This window comes from Hyperolius riggenbachi, chromosome 7 (assembly GCF_040937935.1).
Source record: "Hyperolius riggenbachi isolate aHypRig1 chromosome 7, aHypRig1.pri, whole genome shotgun sequence".
Lineage (NCBI taxonomy): Eukaryota > Metazoa > Chordata > Amphibia > Anura > Hyperoliidae > Hyperolius > Hyperolius riggenbachi.
Window position 1 is genome coordinate 110,343,972 of NC_090652.1, and position 20,054 is coordinate 110,364,025.

Sequence of the window (20,054 nt, forward strand, 5' to 3'; positions counted from 1 at the left end):
GGTAAGAGGCATATGGAGGCTGCCTTATTGATGTCCTTTTAAACAATACCAGTTTCCTTTTAAAGAGAACCCGAGGTGTGTTTAACCATTTCAGCCCGCGGGGATTTTCCACCTTATGCATCGGAGCAATTTTCACCTCCCATTCATTCGCTAATAACTTTATCACTACTTATCACAATTTATTGATCTATATCTTGTTTTTTCCGCCACTAATTAGGCTTTCTGTGGGTGGTAAATTTTGCTAAGAGCCACCTTACCGTAAATGCATTTTAACAGGATTAATAAGAAAAAAATGGAAAAAAATCATTATTTCTCAGTTTTCGGCCTTTATAGCTTTAAAATAATCCACGCTACCATAATTAAAACCTATGTATTTTATTTGCACATATGTCTCGGTTATTATACCATTTAAATTTTGTCTCTATCACAATGTATGGCGACAATATTTTATTTGGAAATAAAGGTGCATTGTTTCCGTTTTGCGTTCATCGCTATTTACAAGCCTATAATTTAAAAAATGTTTGTAGTATACCCCCTTCAAATGCATATTTAAAAAGTTCAGACCCTTTGGTAACTATTTATGTCTTTTTTTTTTTTTTTTTATTGTAATTTTTTTTTTTTCCATTAAAATTTTTATTTGGGGAATATTTTGGTGTGGGGCATAAACAGTTAATTTTTAATGTTGTTGTCTATGTAAATTGTAATGTTAAAAATGTGTAGCTGTAGTTTTGCTATTTGGCCACAAGATGGCCACCTTCATTTTTTTTCTCCATCCTTGTACTTCCTGCTAAGCGGAAGTACAAGGGCGATGCGGAACTCTCTCCGGGCAGAAGAACTGAAGCCTCACAGGTGAGCGCTTCGGTTTTTCTGCGGGGGAGAGGGATCGGTGATCGGGAACCATGTTCCCTTTCACTGATCCCAGGGCTACCGGGCGGCACAGCGGGGATGTGGGGGCGCGCCCGCGATCGTGGGCGGGAGCGCGCCCAAGCGCGGGAGCGCTACAGAGCTGCCGCCCGGACGTGAGCTTCACGTCCGGGCGGCGGAAATGGTTAAAGAATGTTATCTGCATACAGAGGCTGGATCTGCCTATACAGCCCAGCCTCTATTGCTATCCCAAACCCCACTAAGGTCCCCCTGCACTCTGCAATCCCTCATAAATCACAGCCGTGCTGTGAGGCTGTGTTTATATCTGTAGTGTCAGTCTCAGCTGCTCCCCCGCCTCCTGCATAGCTCCGGTCCCTGCCCCCGTCCCTTCCCTCCAATCAGCAGGGAGGGAAGGGATGCAGGCGGGGACTGGAGTTCTGCAGGAGGTGGGGAGAGCAGCAGACTGACACTATAGAGATAAACACCGCCAGCTCTGACAAGCTGTTTATGAGGGATTGCAGAGTGCAGGGGGACCTTAGGGGGGTTTGGGATAGCAACAGAGGCTGGGCTGTATAGGCAGATCCAGCCTCTGTATGCAGATAATATTCTTCAAACCCACCTCGGGTTCTCTTTAACCACTTAAGCTCTCAGTCGTTTTCACTTTATGCATCCGAGCAATGTTCACCTCCCATTCATTAGCCTATAACTTTATCACTACTTATCACAATGAACTGATCTATATCTTGTTTTTTCCGCCACCAATTAGGCTTTCTTTGGGCGGTACATTTTGCTAAGAGCTACCTTACTGTAAATGCATTTTAACAGTAAGAATAAGAAAAAAAATGAAAAAATTCATTGTCAGTTTTCGGCCATTATAGTTTTAAAAAATACATGCCTCCATAATTAAAACCCACGTATTGTAATTGCCCATTTGTCCCGGATTATTTCACCGTTTAAATTATGTCCCTATCACAATGTATCGCGACAATATTTTATTTGGAAATAAAAGAGCATTTTTTCTGTTTTGCATTCATCACTATTTACAAGCTTATAAAAAAAAAATAGAGAGAAATATTTCATCTTTACATAGATATTTAAAAAGTTTAGACCCTTAGGTAAATATTTGTGTTTTTTTTTATAGTAATGTTTTTTGTTTTTTTTATTAAACATTTTATGTGGGCATTTTTGGGAGGGTGGGATATAAAAGTGTTTTATTTGGGGAAATATTTGTGTATGGTAATGTTTTTTTACTTTTACTTGTAGTTTTACTTTTTGGCCACAAGATGGCAATCTCGATTTTGTTTACATGACGTCACTCTAAGCGTACAATGTACGCTTAGAGGGACATGGCTTCAGAAAAAGCGAAGCTTCCGAGAGAAGCTGTCGCTTTTTCAGCGGGGGAGAGGAATCAGTGATCGGGCTCCATAGCCCGATACATTGATTCCTGGGCTACCGAATCCGCGGCCGGGAGTGCGCGTGCACGCGCCTGTCCTCCTTGACGTTTTTATACGTCAAGGAGGACAAAGTGGTTAAACAATACCAGTTTCCTTTTAAATAATACCAATGGCTGCTCAGCTGATCTTTCTGGTCAGTAGGTGTAAATAACACACCTGAAACAAGCATGCTACTTATCTTGTCAGATTTTTGTCAGAAACATCTGACCTGCATACTTGTTCAGGGTCTATCACTAAAATTATTAGAGACAGAGGATCAGCAGGACTGCCAGGCAATGTGCATTGTTTAAAAGGAAATAAATATGTCAGCCTCCATATGTCTCACATTCCGGGCTTCCTTCTTCCTCTACTTCTGCATGGCACAAGAATGTGACTGCTACATTAAAGGGAACCAGAGGTGAGAATAATATGGAGGCTGCCCTATTTATTTCCATTTAACCACTTTATCCACCACTACAGTATATCTACATCCTCTGTGACTTCATCTAAGCCACGAGTCAGTAGATATACATCTTGTAGCAGAAATAGTGCTGTGCAGGATTGGGCTTGCTCCTGTGCACATTTCTGGCACTATCTGATGCAGCACTAATTGGTGAATGGCAATATATGTTTCCTGAGCTAAGTGGAGGGTGGAGGGGAGGGGCACCCGGGGCCACACATGCCACTTTCTGTCTGTGAGTGACCTGGAAGTGGTTAGATTCCATCAATGTTTTTCATCGATTGTATTGTTTGAAAAATCAAATCGACTATACACCATTCACAGAGATGGGGAGACCTGGGGCCTCAGAGTCTTCAGCAGAGTAGAGTCCCACCACCTGTTCACTGTCAGTCTGTGTCCCATCTTCATCCTCGCAGGGGTGCCAACAGTCAGTAGATCAACCACTTGAGGACCGCGGTGTTAAACCCCCCCTAGTGACCAGGCCATTTGTTACTTAATGGGCCACTGCAGCTTTAAGGCCTCGCTGCAGGGCCGCACAACTCAGCACACAAGTGATCCTCCCCCCACTTTTCTCCTCACTAACAGAGCTCTCTGTTGGTAGGGTCTGATTGATCCTCCAATGTTTTTTTTTTGTAAATATTTTTCTTCTTTTTTTTAAATAAATTTACTTATTTTTTTATTAATTTTCCCTCCCTCCCTCCCCCAGTCAGCCTATCACAGCGATCGGCTGTGACAGGCTGAAACATATCACAGCGTATAGCTCCTGTGTTCCCCAGGGGGACAGTCGTGTCACACGGCTGTCCCCAGTACCGCGCTGCCTTAGATTGCAGTGACGTACATAGTTATTAGACGTCGGTTTCGGTGTCTGACAGTCTCCAAACGGCAATCGCCGCTGGGAGACTTAAGGTGGAGCAGAGCTCCGTCATCCAAGCGGAGATGCACACGCATCGGCGTGCGCGCTCTCCTGCAATCCCTATAGAAAACCATTCACACCAATCAGAGTTGAGTGGTCCAGGGGCTGCCACAGGTTAATATCAGTGGTTTTAGTTTAATTTTGCCCTAGAGCCCCATTGCAACTAGAGATGTCGCGAACGGTTCGCCGGCGAACGGTTCCTGGCGAACTTCAGTGGTTCGCGTTCGCCTACCAAAGGCGAACTTTCTCGGAAGTTCGATTTGCCCCATAATGCTCTATGGAGCAGAACTTTGACCCTCTACATCACAGTCAGCAGGCACATTATTGCCAATCAGACTGCACTCACGCCTGGAGCCCCCCCCCCCCACCCCTTATAAAAGGCAAGGTCCTTGAGCCTTTTTACTCACTCATCTGCCTACACTAATTAGTTATACACACAATCTGCTAGGGAGTGTTTAATTAGGCTCTTGTATATTACTCACTACCTTCTACCCTCCTACCTTCTACCGGAGGGAGGAGGGTCTCATCTGCCAGAGAATTATAGTATTTCAAAAGCCAGTTTACATACCATGGCTGGGAATTATACCCAGGTCTCACTGTGTGGTGGGCAAGTACCTTAACTGCTGTACCACAACAGTACTAACTGAAGCTAGCCTAGCATTTACCATTTATGCTCCAAGAGAATCCAAGAGAAACATTATAATCCAAGAGAAACATTAGGTTGCTTAAAGGGAACCTTAACTGAGAGTGATATAGATGTTTCCTGTTAAACAATACCAGTTGCCTGGCAGGCCAGCTGATCTCTGTGACTGCAATAGTGGCTGAATCACACCCTGAAACAAGAATGCAGCTAATCCAGTCTGACTTCAGTCAGAGCACCTGATCTGCATGCTTGTTCAGGGGCTGTGGCTAAAAGTATTAGAGACACAGGATCAGCAGGCGATTCAGGCAACTGGTATTATTTAAAAGAAAAAATCCATATCCTTCTCAGTTTAGGTTCCCTTTAAGGATTTGTAGCATAAAAGCCAACTCACATTGGCTGGGAATTGAACCCGGGTCTCACTGTGTGGTAGGCAAGTACCTTAACTGCTGTACCACAACAGTACTAACTGAAGGTGGCCTAGCATTTACCATTTATGCTCACTCCAAGAGAAAAATTAGACAAGACAAATAACATTTATATCACGCTTTTTTTCCTGGTGGACTCAAAGCACCAGAGCTGCAGCCACTAGGGCACGCTCTATAGGCAGTAGCAGTGTTAGGAAGACTTGCCTAAAGTCTCCTACTGAATAGGTGCTGGCTTACTGAACAGACAGAGCCGAGATTTGAACCCTGGTCTCCTGTGTCAGAGGCAGAGCCCTTAACCATTACACCATCCAGGCACTGCTTAAGGATTTGTAGCCAGGCATGGCCTTGCCTTTTGTGTTCAACAGTTGTCCAAAGAGAACCCCAGATAGCCAGGTAGATTCATCTCTCTCTCTCTCTCTTGTATTTTTGAGCATAAATGGATTAAGCATAAATGCTACATGGCTACAAATCCTTAAGCAGTGTCTGGATGGTGTAATGGTTAAGGGCTCTGCCTCTGACACAGACGACCAGGGTTTGAATCTCGTCTCTGTCTGTTCAGTAAGCCAGCACCTTTTCAGTAGGAGACCTTAGGCAAGTCTTCCTAACACTGCTACTGCCTATAGAGGATGCCCTAGTGGCTGCAGCTCTGGTGCTTTGAGTCTGCCAGGAGAAAAGTGTGATATAAATGTTATTTGTCTTGTCTAATTTTTCTCTTGGATTGAGCATAGATGGTAAATGCTAGGCTAGCTTCAGTTAGTAGTGTTGTGGTACAGTGGTTAAGGTACTTGCCCACCACACAGTGAGACCTGGGTTCAATTCCCAGCCACTGTATGTAAGCTGGCTTTTGAAATAGTATATTTCCCTGGCAGATGAGACCCTCCGGGAGGAGGGAGGCCTAAAATTGACTTTAAAATAGGGGTTTATGTGAAATCTAGATTTTTGCCCGGGACTTTTGATGTGTATTTCACTCAATCAAGTCTGCCTCCAGGTATTAGAGCCCTTAAAACATGTTTTCTATTATTTTTCCAGCCGACAGAATTTTTTCTATTTTTCAATGTTCGCCTCCCCATTGAAATCTATTGCGGTTCGCAAACTTTTTCACGAACCGAACCTTTCGCGAACCGAAAATCGGAGGTTCGCGACATCTCTAATTTGTAACTAGACCCAGCCCTGACCATTCAGTTTTTTCTAAAACATGATTAGAAATGTCTACTTCAGCCAACAGATGGAAAGATCAAAAATTTCAAAAATTCAATAATATTTTTCGCTCTAACAAAATAAATATATTTGATTTTTCTATACAATTGATCATAAATGGGAAAATCAAATATTTTGGTTGACTCGTGTAAGGTCACCTTTACCTTTACTCTGGACATGCCTACCTTTACCCCTTCTTTATGGCTAACCTTAACCTAAACCCCATCAGATAAGGTGGCCATACACCATACAGTTTTTCTTTTTCTTCAGAACTCTGCAATTTAACTTATTTTATTAATAGATTGTATCATATGACAAATCAAACCAATTCATCATGTACTATTATGTTTGGAACACACAATGCAATTTCCCGCCCAATCGACGGGAATCGGACAATTATTTCCGACATGTTCGATCTGTTTCCAATCAAAAAAGGGATTGATTTTGCAAAGGTATCATTGGAAAATCGATCCCGTTATTAGATCGGGAGCAGTTTGGACATGTACACACGCCTCAACTTTCTGTCCGATCACCCATCGATTAGACGGGGAAATTTCACTGTGTGTTCCAGCATCAAACGTTATTAAAAATTGATCAGAATTTTCCTACACGGTCGATAGATGAAGTGAAACAAAATGTAGAAAATACGATTGATTTTGTTCCAATTAAAAAAAAAAATGACTTTTAGGCCATGTTCGCATTATAGGAGTTTTTGTAAAAATTTAAGAGTGGGCGATTTTCAAAATCGCCCTGAAAATGCTTGTGCAATGATGCTTTTCTAAGCGGCGCTTGGGCCATTTGTTAGGCGATTTGCCTCAATGGAAGGTATAGGAAAAACGCAAAACGCTCTCAAAATCACTTTGGAAAGCGATTGCGTGAGCGTTTAAAAAAAAAATACATTGTATTGCTTCCGGATTTTTTTCCGGATCAAAATCGCTTACATAAACGCCCACAAAAATGAGCGAACACGCAGAAAAAAAGCCCACTGCGGATGGACACACGAGCTGAACGCAATGTGAACAAGGCCTTAATCTTTCTTTACAATTGATAACTTTTATTGAAAAAACAGCGAAATCAAACATATTGGTTGAATTGTGTATTGCCACCTTAACTCTAATTATCTATTACATCACACCTACTAAGGTGGCCACCCACAAAAGATACAATAAAATAATCCAATTATAAAGCAATTCGATAAAAAAAAAATTTCATCATACTTCGCAATTACAATGGAAAATCTTCATGAGAAATTTGGGAAAATTGTCATTTGTAACTGTAATCAGAACGAGTAATTTTGAACAGTTTTGCTAAATTTCATGCCAACTTTAGCAGTTCATAGCAAAACCCCACACATGCTGTCATCATCAAAATTGCCATGTATGTTAAGGGGAATAGTGGAAACAAGTCAAAAACACCTTGCAGTTTTTAAGAAAACCGATCTAAAAAATGCAAAGGAAAAATGTTTTTTAAACTCGATCAAATCACATTTTGCACCGAAATTACAAATGGATTACACAAAATCAATTGAATTTCCAAATCATAAACACGTGTGGCTCTAATTGCGAAATTTTAAGCGAAATTTCATGTAATCATAATTGGTAGATTATGATTATCATTAAAGGGGAAAGTACTTGTATGCGATAGTTCAAAAAAGGAACTGATCTACCAGATAATTCATTCTTTTTACATAAAATCATACATTTATTTAACAGATATCAAACAGTAATATAACAAAAAACAATAAAAAATATTGTACAATCCTTGCCAATGAATAGGGTATATACATATCAACATATCAATTTTCTCTCCCCGTCAATGTATAATCTGTGGGAGAGGCAAAGGGGCACTCTCTCCTAGTTGATGGGTGCGTATAAATCCCACCCCACTAAACCATCAAATTCAGAGAAATAGTCCCGATTCCCGAGTAACATGTGTAAAAATTTATAGCAATAGGGCCGAGCTTGAACTCTCAATGCATTTTTACGAAGCCTAGTTAGTTTGAGCACTTTAGATCTGCGCTTGGAAAGTTGGAGTTTTAAGGCCTGTACCCGCCTCTTGATTTTTCAGACGAGTTTCCCGATGACCAGCATTTTTTTGAGCGATGAGCAGTCATTTCCAAAATCTCACAACGTGGATACAAACGCATGATAAAGCGAACACCGCATAGCGTCACGTGGTCATAACAACCACCATGGCGGATCAGATCTTTAAGATCACCCAAAGTACCGAGATTGCTTGAAGTCTCGTTGTGTAACATCACGTGACGTCACGCATACCTGCCAGCTGGAAGATGGAGGAAGATGGATCGGGGAGCGCCCGTCGTCAAGGAGACATCGCTGGAGCCATCTTCCTGCATCGCAAGGTGAGTATAGCTGTCATTACATTTACAGCATGTCGGCATGTTTGTTTGCCCAGAGTGCACCTTTCCACTGTGAGTGCAGGGTATGCAAGGGATTACATTAAGCTGATATAAGGACAATTACCCAGGTAAGTAGTCTAGCTTTATTTTTTTGTTATTGAATCCATAACTGGATTAATTTTTTTTTTTATTATTTGCCTAAAGTTAGATTTTATTTATTTATTTTTTGCAAAAGCAGGTCTTACTGCATCTATTTTATTAAACCTAGTATTTTTCTTAGCAAACCCCTTTTACCACTAGAACCCATCTCATCTGCACTCCATGGACCCTGCTGTAGACTGGGGAATGTTAGAAAATTGTTTAATTTTGCCTGCGATATCTCTCTTTCCCAGGTAGAACGCTGCCTCTCATCTGCCTCTGGAACTCCAGGCTGTGTCTGTGTGTGTGTGTGTTTTGTAATTAAGCAGTTAATTGCACGGGAGTTCTTGATTAGCTTTGGGGGATGGTAATGTACTAGCAGGATGATATGTTGTGTACAGTTCAGAGTCATTTACAGAAATTGGAGCTAATTTTGCTGTCTGTGCTTATTACTGCATTAATTTAATTTGGGTTGCTTTTAGCTCATTAACACATCTAATTAATTCGTTGACATCACTATTAAGATGTCTCTTTGAAATTGGCGTCTCCAGATAATCAGGATGGAAGAGGCTGACAGATCAGGCGCAAAGCTGTCTGGGATAAAGAGGAGAAAAGGAAAAAAAAATACAAGTAATGAATTTGCCGTCAGAAGCAGTGAATTTGTCAGTCACGGGAGGGGAGCGGGGAGGCAGGCGCAGAGGTGCAGGGGAAACAATTGAACTAGACATTTATTACTGAGAAATTCTCCACAAGCACATTAGGCTTTTTCCTCTTTAATTTCCACTCTTTTAATACGATGTGACGGATCTTAATGGCGATTTTCACAATTGGCGTTGTTGCTTAAAGTGAAATTCACTACAAAATAGCTCTAAACGTGTGTCAACGCAGCATGGATATTTTTTTTCTTACAATTTAATGTAATTAAAATTCTAATTTGCAGCCAGTTAAGAATCTCAAAAACTTACAATAGGTAGGAATTGCATTTCTTTTCTAAACTGGAATTTGTACTCTATTTGCAATAGGCCTCCCACAAATATCTTCCTTTTTCTCCATTAGTAATTCGCTGCACAGGGGAAGTACAGCATACCGGGAGGTATGGGGATGCAACGCAGCGGCGGTTAGAGTTCACCTCCGCCTTAATCCAGACCCTTGCAACCCGTCTTCTTTCAATCCTTGTAGGGTCTCAATTTGTCGGGTGAGATCGTTGTTTGTCACATGATGACAGATGGCGATTTTCCCATAGGGGTAGAGCGCCACCAAGAAGACAAGAGGGAGAATAGCAGCGTGAGTAATGTGCAGGGGTTGATGCACGAAGCAGGTGCTTTTGCACCATGCAGCACTTGGCTTAGGCGCCCCTATTGCGCTAATGTTATAGTGTACACCTGGCGCACGGGTAACTCGAGTTTGACCCCAAATTACTTCTGGTTCAGAATTGCTACGACTTAGAAGGAGAATAGTATATAACACTGACAGGAATATGGGCGGCAGCAACGTGAGCTGTCATTTGGCACACCCAGTGCCCAACTCTCGGGCGGCGTACATATATGTATGCACTGCTGCAGACTCATTGGTAAGATTTTTTTCCTAAGGTCTAAAGCACATGGAAAAATTGTACCACTATTAGACCCTAAAATTAGGAAAGAATACTACTGCTACTGCCATGGAAGTTAAGGGGGCCTCACACGTTACATTTTTTATTTTGATTCAACTCGACCAATCTGGTCCAATTTTTCGGTTGATCAGAAGTTTTGAAGACGTTTTTTTTAATTTAACACACCATTGTCTTTTCGAGATTGCCATAATTTCAAGGAAAAAAAAATCATAAACTTTGAAAAAGTTAGTTGGTTAGAAAAATGTTCTAAATTGGCAAATTTTCACTCAATAATCAACATTTGATCATTTTGCATTTTCATGGAACTACATCGACTGTGACATTGATCACCATATTCAATCTCTGTACATCTATCAATATCTCATGCCATCATCATTTGTTGTTTATTACAATTACCACTGAACACCACATTGTTTCTTACTACTGCATTTACCTCACTTTATTTTGTTACAAACACTCAGGCCTTGTTCACTTCTAAAATCGCAAACGCAAGAATTTTGCGATTTTGTGCGCAATCTTTATCGACGACTCCTGGCACTTGCCTGGGCGCTAGGTTTTTTTAAAAGCGCTTTTCTAAAGTGCTTTTGCAGAGCGATTTTTTAATTCACTCCCTGACGCAAGTCAAGAAGTGAACTCTTTGGCCCAGAAAAAAAGAAATACAATGTATTTATTCTTAAAAACGGTGCACAAAGCAATTTTGTGAATGTTAAGCGCTCTTCCATTAGAGCAAAATTGCCCCAAAAATGGTGCAGGCATCGCTTTGCAGAGTGCAAAGTGGACAAAACGATGAACCTTCTATGATGAACCTTCTCATAGAGATTCATTGCACAAGCGTTTTGTGGGCGATTTTGAAAATCGCCTGCGCTTGAAAAAAGGCCGAAAATGCCTTAGATGTGAACGAGCCCTCAATGATTTCTGTTTCTTAATTACATAAAAAAAAAGTACAAAACAGATAAATATTATGATAATTCTACAAAAAAAAAAAAAAAAAAACCCTCACAATTCCATATATATTATTTTCACACTATATACCATAACAGTCTTTCCATCTTTTCATTATATACATGTACAGTACACACACAGTCTTTCATAATTCCATCCTTTTATTTAATTTGGTGTCTTGTGTTAATAAAGTTTGAAATACTTACCAGGTCGCCAGAGGTTAATTTCCATTGGCTTCCGGCTCGCGCACCGGAAGCCAGACCTCGGTAGACTAGGAGAGTAGTTTAAACTTTAAACTTAAAAATAACTGCAAAATTGCTTTTGAAAAAAAACTCCAATGCAATTTTCTAGTGCTCCTATATCTTGCATGGTAGTGCATTGGCTCTAAAATGCTGCAGGACCCGCAATTATAATTTGGCCAAATTGCAGTCCCTTCTGTGGGTTGATCAACATGGCGCTTTGTGGGATCACCGGTGATGATCACCAATCCAGCTGGAAGGGTTCTAGTGTGCCTCACCTATATTCCAATCTGCACTTATTATTAATGGCCTCATTTGCTTTATTTGTAACACGCTGGCGCCTGTTTCTTTGCCACTTGCCCCGCCCACTATGTGACATCAGTCCTCCGCTCCCCTGCATAGCAACAGAATGCATCGTCATGCTGACTCTGTGTCTGTACAGTCTCGGCCCTACGATGTCATCCGAAAGATTGGGCCCCAATCCCAGTTAGCCGACAACAATCCTGCGAGTATACTGGCCTTAAGAAAAATATCAAGTCCCTGGCTCTGAAAAGTTCAAGTATATATAAATGACGTACATTTAAAAGCATTGCAAGGAAAAATTGGTGCAAGATGTCAGTAACAGAATACAGTATCTGTGATTGTACCAATATTCTACCATCACCTGTTATCAATAGTAGTATAACAGTAATTTTGCCGAGATTCTAGTATAGGACCATGTTATCCTATTCTGACAATGACCTTTCCTGCATCCTATTCTTACAGTAACCTTCCCCCCATCTATGCTTAACACTATATCAACACCTAACACTTATGTGTCTCCTACCTGCACTTATCTATAACACCACAGCTAAGGAGTTTAGCTACATCACATGGGAAGCCAAACTTCACCACTGTCCCCCACTGCTATTTTAGCCACCACAGAGTTCTGCTGTGATGTAGCATATCTCTACAATAGCTATGATGCTTGTTGCCACTGCTAAAAAGTTCCTCTACAATGTAGCAAAACTTCCCAGTTGCTATCCCCTTGGGCCTTCCGGCGCCTAAATGGTACTGGTAATTCAGCAATGTGGTGGTCCCATTTCTCTGGATCATGAATGGCGCCAAAACTACCTGCTTTGGGTGCATGTCAGCGGCTTTACATGAGTCGGAATTGTGCACTGCAAGGGAAAGTAGGTGTGCACTGCCGCAGTACTTTTCTGTATTGGAGTACATGATGGACTCCAGTTCCTGGATCCCCTCCCAGCTGGTTGCAGGAGCGGGGCCAGCTCTAGACTTTCTGCTGCCTGAAGCAAACTTTGGGGTATGCACCACCTATCAGATGTCACTGCTACTGATTGAGTGCAGTGATTGGCCCAATGATGGTGCAGTGGTCCCGCCCGCAAGACCATCGGTACCAGTTAGAAAAAAGAGCAGGGACAGGCTGTGATTGGCCAGTCTGGTACCAGCACCCCCAAAGCTTCCCCACTGACTTGCCATGGTGATCTCTCACCGGTGATGGGGTTTTACCATAGCATACCTCAATAAGAGGCATATATCGACACCATAACTGCTTATGATTTCATAGGGAAGAGCTCCAGGTGCTACCGGTCGAATGAGGACAGGGTTTCGGGGATGCGTGGATAAGGAGGGTAGTGTGTGTGCCAGAATGGTGGACAAGAGAGCAGATTGGAGGCAGGCACCAGATGGTCCAAACTGTTTGTCCAAACCCTTCCCTCTAGATTTTGCCGCCCGAATCATGTGATTCAGATGGCTTCATGGTGCGTCCACCCCTGTACCGGGGAGATAGCTGTGCTCCAAGCTCTATGGCAAGTATGGTGCTCAGAGCTGATGCCACACCTGCCATACCCCAGATACACTTGTGCCCGACCCCCCCCCCCCCCAGCACTCTAAACATAATTAATACGGCCCACCAAAACCTGCCAAAGACAATCACAGTCTCAGAGGTGCAAGAAGGGGATGGTGAGCCATTTATTACGACTATTCAAAGCATCTATAGAAATGATTATTATCAGCACAGGACCAATAAAGACCTAATACTGTGGTTGAGGGAGGGCCCTATGGGGCCCCTCTGGCTCAAGGGCCCAGAACCCCTATTGCTAGGCCACTGGCTGTATCCAGCTATGCTAGTATTGTATCCAGCAGTACAAGTCCTGTATGCAGGCAGGGGAGTATCTGGGTAGTATAGCGCCTACTATGGCAATCACTGAAATTGCACTCCCTCCCCCCAGCAGAGCCCCCTTCACCTCTAAAAACATCATCCTTTCACACATGCATGTTTATGGTTGCCTGTGATTTTTGGTTCGGGATATTGCTGAAGTTTTTTTTTTTAAATGTCTCATCTTATTCCCTCTCTGTCCTCTTTTCTAGCACTATGCCAAGTGTGTCCTACATACATAAATTAAAGGGACACTTAAGTCAAACAAAAAAAATGAGTTTTACTCACCTATGGATTCCAATAGCCCCCTGCAGCTGTCCGGTGCCCTCGCTGTCTCCCTCCGATCCTCCTGGCCCCGCCAGTATCCACTTCCTGTTTCGGTGACAGAAGCTGACAGGCTGGGGACGCGAGTGATTCTTCGCGTTCCCAGACACATTAGCACCCTCTATGCTGCTATATGGTATATGATATATGCTATAGCAGCATAGATGGCGCTATTGTGGCCAGGAACGCAAAGAATCACTCGCGTCCCCAGCTTGTCAGCTCCTGTCACTGAAACAGGAAGTGGCTGCCGGTGGGGCCAGGAGGATCGGAGGGAGATGGCGAGGGCACCGGACAGCTGCAGCGGGCTATTGGAAGCCCCAGGTGAGTAAAACTCATTTTTTTTGTTTGACTTAAGTGTCCCTTTAAGTAACCATGTTCCTCAAATAACAGAATTAACCTGATATGAGGTCTGAGTGGTGGAGAGGCATGGGCGGGCATGGCGGTGCAACACAGGGGTATGTATGGCGCCCTTGGTGCTGTGGCGCCCATGGCACGAGCCATGCCTGTACCTCTCTAGATACGCCTCTGTATCCAGGTGTGCAAGTCCTATATCCAGGTATAAACTATGTCTAGGAACAGGTAGGCAAACTACTGGGGTGTTGTAATGATATATTGTTTCTTGTGCCTCCTATTTCATACTTTTCCTCTTTACTACTTATTGTATTTGAGTTGGGAATTCACAACAAAGAACCATTCACCTAGGTTTGTGTGTCCCGGCCATTCACCTCACCCTATAATGCATACTTATCACCACCTAGTGGGCCGTATCCTCCTAGGCCTGGGCCTTCTAACCTCATTAGACTGGAGCTTGGTGTCTGTTCTCCTTCAGTTTGGTATTGATCCCATCTTCCCTCCGCTCGCCTGTCTTCCCTGTCTATTCACCGTGGCTACAGAACACAGACTGGTTATTTCCCAGGAAGCTCAGCTGACAAGCCACAAAACCTTTACACTTTTTTTTCTATAAAACTAATTTGGCAGCCTAGGATCTATTATAACAGACACATCATTTTAAGCTAAGCCTCTGCCATCTGTCCCACCCTCTCGTTATAAATGCAAGAAAAAGCACGTAGTTCACAGCAGCAACGGAAAAGGGATTCAAATGCAAGTGTCTGTCCTCTATTCAGTCCTGTATGCATCTGTTATCTATTCTCCCGCATCAGGCTGGTGTACAGCTCCGTGCCTAGTAAATCCTTTTATGGAAGGAACCGAACAGACATTGAGAATTTAAGAGGTTTTCATTGCTCTAGGTTATACATTTCAATTCTAACGTTTTTTTTTTCCTGGAGGAAAACGCTTCAGCTTTTACCGATCACAGATACCCAGCAGTAGGCATTGCTAAGTAAGTTGGGAAAAGACATTCAGTGCTACACAGGGTTAAAGAAGAACTCTAACTGTGAGTTGTAGCTAGACTAGCCGCTCAATTTAACCTTAGAATGAAAGTTCAAGGAAAACACCAGGCTGCACTGCATATAAACCCCCACAGTTGTAACAGTTATTGTGATCAGTCTATGGGCCATTATGCAATTCATGTTTTCTCCTAAGTTTTCTCCTAGGAGATGTTTTTTCATCTTCTGTTTGAAATAACTTTTCAGCACTTTGCAATTGAAAAAATACCAACAACAGTATTATCCAATTCAATTTTCCTAAGTTTTCTCTTAGATGATATTTTTTCACATCTTATCAATAAAATGCCTTTCAAGGCACCAGCAGCAGCGAGCAAGAAAATACTCAGAATCATTTTGACAGTACTTTTTAACCTACTATTTAATACTTTTTTAACTGCAGATTGTTGCAAAGTTATTTTAAACAGAAGATGAAATATTATCTCCTAGGAGAAAACTTATTTCAACAAGATGCACACCTTGAAATATTAGGCAGGTGTTGGGACCTTAAAGAGAACCTGAAATGAGAATACAAAGTCAAAATAACCATACACAAATCATACTTGCCTCCCGTGTAGTCTACTCCTCAATCTCTTTCTCCTCTCCTGTATTCCATTTGTTCACTGTGATCAAAGAAATTCTCCGTCCTCCATTTTCAAAATGGCCATTACCCCATAACAGCTCCCTGCTCAGCACACTGTTAAACTGTAATATCACCCGTTTGAACAATAGGGAAACATGGACATTACCTTGCACGTTCAGTTGTAACTGACAGCTGCTGAGGTATAACTGACGGGTATATTTCAGTTCTGACAAAATATCCTTAGAACTGGAAGGAATGATTGTAAGAAGAAAATGGTGAGCTTCGTAGAGGATCTGACAGTGAGGTTACTATGTAATATTCATTTGCAGCTACGTCATGTGTTTATTTTAAATAATTTTACTCGCTTCAGGTTCCCTTCAACCACTTTACCCCCACCCGTACGGATTTCTCCGTCCCTTTTTCCATCCTTTTACCAGCAGGGACGGAGAAATCCATACTTCCCGCACTCCCGCCGCTGCCGCTCACTTATGCGCGCACTCCCGCTCGCATGCACGCTGCCGCCCACTCGTCCGGAGATCAATGAACGGGAAAATCCATTCCTGTTTGTTGATCTAAGCCCCCGCAATGATCCGCTGCTTCTACGAGAAGCAGCGATCATTGTGAAGAAAAAAAAAAAGTTCCCAGCCTCTTTGTACTTCCTGCAAGCGTCCTTTCGGACGCTTGCAGGTCACATAAATAAAATGTTACTGTGGCTATCTTGTGGCCAAATAGTAAAAGTACACCCTAAAGCATTTTTCACATACAAACACACTACTTTTACACAAAAAATTAACTCATTACCTACCACACTCCCCATTTTTTTTTTTTTTTGTAATTACATTTTTTTTTAAAAAATTTACAATAAAAAAAATACATAAATAGTTACCTTAGGGACTGAACTTTTTAAATATTTATGTCAGGAGGGTACAACACTGTTACTTTATAAACTATGGGCTTGTAATTAGGGATGAACGCAAAACTGGTTTTATAACCGGGACAAATGGGCAAACACGTTTCATGGGTTTTAATTACAGTAGCATGCATTATTTAAAAACTATAATGGCCGAAAACTGAAAAATAATGAATTTTTTCCCACATTTTTCCTATTTTGCCATTAAAACATATTTAGAATAAAATAATTATTGGCATAATGTCCCACCTAAAGAAAGCCTAATTGGTGGCGGAAAAAACAAGATATAGTTCATTTCATTGTGATAAGTAATGATAAAATTATAGACGAATGAATGGAAGGAGTGCTGAAAGGTGAAAATCGCTCTGGTACTCAAGGGGTAAAACCCCTCAGTGGTGAAGTGGTTAAAGAGGGATTGTTAGCCACAAAATCAAATTTAATTTACCCACTGCTCTGTGTTTAATATGCAGCCTGCAACCTCACCCTTTATTGCTAGCATCCCAATCTAATCAGAAATGTTTCTGCTGTCATAAATCTTATCTCCGTAAGCCTGGCTCTATTTATGCCATCGCCAACAAGAAGGAAGCTTGTCATCACCCTCCCACATTTCTGATCCTTACTGATTGGCTGAGGGCAGTTCAGTGAGCTGCTGAAATCGCATCTATGCTGTGCTCACATGTGTTTACAAAGCAAGCTAACCATGACAGTGCAGTTTCTAGGAGAAAAAAAAGTAAAGGAAGAAATTACATCAGGATTGGTTTCAATCCGAGGGAAGCAAGATAGAAAATGTGGACAGTACAATACATCTGTTATGTAAGTAGAACAAGTAGTTATCTACTTATAGCTGGCTTTAAAAGACAATATAAATATATATTTTTTTAAAAGGTTCATTAAAATTGTTATTTGTACTGAATGCCCAATCTGTCTAGGGATGGTTAATGACATGCAGATGGGAGTATGGGCCCCTTTTCACTTGCAAGCGCAATCACAATTGTGTTTGACAAAACTTATTTCTTCACTTACTGCGATTGCGACATGAGCCATCAGGAGTGAAATGCGATTGCACTAAGTATCATGCAGCCCGACGATTGCGATTTGCGAAAAATTGAAACGTGCTAAGAGAAAAGTACATCGCGATTTACATGTTAATCACGGTCCACTAACAATCGTCAAAAAGTGGATTGCGGCTAGTTTAAAAGGGCCCTATGCAAACAGCGCATGTTCACCATGTTTATAAAGAATTGAACATCCTCAGAATATCAGAAAATCCTAGCCTTGATATGAAAATATAATAAACTGCTTGTAAGCCTCTGATAAGCGTTCTGTCGTTTTTCCCGTGAAAGCGGGGTTGCTCTTTAACGGCCTCGTTGTTCTCAGGATGGGGTGCAGATGTTAATTAGCCAAGCCACTAGAGGAGCCCGGGCTATTTTAGCAAGAATCATTGCATTTCCTGGGTAATGGTGATTAGCCAGGCCTTGCATGACACACACCACATATGATCTCCCACAATGAGTGTATTAAATTCAATACTCTGTAAATTGACTCTAATGGATGGGCATCTAGATGGATGGAATAATTCAAAGCCAATTCCATCTCCAAATAGGGTTTCTTTTCCTCAAAACTGCAGGGGTTAACAGGGATGAGGGTTAGGGGTGACCCCTTAAGTAGCTAAAGAAGACTGTCAATTTACATTAATCTTAATAAAAAAACATCAGAAGAATTGGAAAGCACGTGATTCGTCGTCAGAACGGCGCAGGGGAATTTCAAGTGCATTAGTTAATTTGTAGAGTTGAAAACAAAGCTTAGATCCAATTATAAAACCCAATAATATTATTTCCTTTCTGGTTTTGTGCATCTCTGCTTTCTCAGTAGCATTGTACATTCTTCTGTCTTGTATTGTGTGAATACATTTAAAGGGAACTTAAAGTGAGAGGAATATGGAGGCTGACATATATTTCATCTTAACAATGCCAGATGCCTGGTTGTCCTGCTGATCCTCTGCTTTTTATACTGTACGTTTTGTGATAGACCCTGATCAAGCCTGCAGATCAGGTGTTTCTCACATAAATCTGATAAGCTAAACTGCATGCTTGTTTTAGGGGCGTGATGTAGACACTGCTGCAGCCAAAATAGTCAGCAGGCCAGGATTGACATGCAACTGGTATTGTTTAAAAGGAAAAAAAAACATGTCAGCCTCCATATACCTTTTGCTTTAGGTTATCTTTAAAGGAAACCTGATATAACATAAAAATTATTTTCATACATACATGGGGCTTCCTCCAGACCCCTCTGGCCTGGTCGCTTCCTCAGCGCTATCCTCTGCTTCCTGGATCTTCTATAAGGGCTCTCGGTATCTTCGGCAGTCGGGGATTACTGCGCAAGCGCGGCCTGGCCACACGCACCCGCTCCTCCGTGCTCTTGTCGCTGGGAGCTCTCTATTCTACTCTAGTCGACTGGTCCCGACTGGCTGAAAATACCGGGAGCTCTTATAGAAGACAGAGGAGGTGGAGGATATCACAGAGGGAGCGATCATGCCAGAGGGGGTTGGAGGAAGCCCCAGGGATGTATGATTATTATTATTTTTTGTGTCATTTCTGGTTTCTGGTACACTTTAAAGTCGGCCTGATTTTTTGTGATGAACAATAATCTTGGTGAGAAAAATATAAAATATGTGTCCACCTGCTCACACTGCTAAGATTCCAGGAGCAAGGAGTAAACCAGTTCACACCCGGATCCAAGGATGTAGGGATACACAACAAGAAAAAAAGTACAACTGCTTCTTTTCATGGATTTTAAGTGATTATAGCTGCTTTTATTGTACCATAGTTACAAACACACATGACGTTCCAACCGACAGGCTTTTCTCAAGTGCTAACAAATAGAGCATATGCTCACAATTAAATCAAATAGATCATCATACATAAATATAAATACTGCATTAAAAAAAACAAACCCCCATGTAATGAATAGCAGAGATGCCGCCGCGTGGGCAAGCGGCATGGCGGCTATCTCCGCGTCTCAGCCGGCGGCTTCTGCCGCACAGCAACATGCTGCTGGTTCGCCTGGTCCTTCTAGTGCACACAGATTGAGAGCTACGCGTGCACGCGCCAGGCGACAGGTCCTTTATGCTAGCAGAAGGGGAGTCAGCTGATTATGCCGATCAGCTGACCCCAGCTAGGTTCTGGATTGGCTGAGTAACTGGGGTGGCACTATCGAGCGCTCTGGGTATATATAGGACTTGCCTGTCAGTTGCAAGTTCTCTGCTGTTGTGAAAACTTACGTGTGAGCACTCAGACCCCAGTCAGATCTTACAGTGTGTTAGAACCAGCCGGAGCTGGGAATTCACACTTAGTCAGATTCCGGTGATAGCCTTTAAAGTATTATTGTATTGTTAGACTAGTTCCCAGGTGTTGAGACCAAGGACCTCACACCTAAGACTAGGATATTGTTACATTGTTACTGATCATCTGTT

General features: G+C 42.1%; 1 long non-coding RNA gene across 1 annotated transcript in view; it reads right to left on the reverse strand.

Annotated features, from left to right (window-relative positions):
• The window catches only part of LOC137525618 (uncharacterized), a 153,089-nt gene that overhangs the window by 94,762 nt on the left and 38,273 nt on the right, over positions 1 to 20,054 (reverse strand). The window lies entirely within an intron of this gene.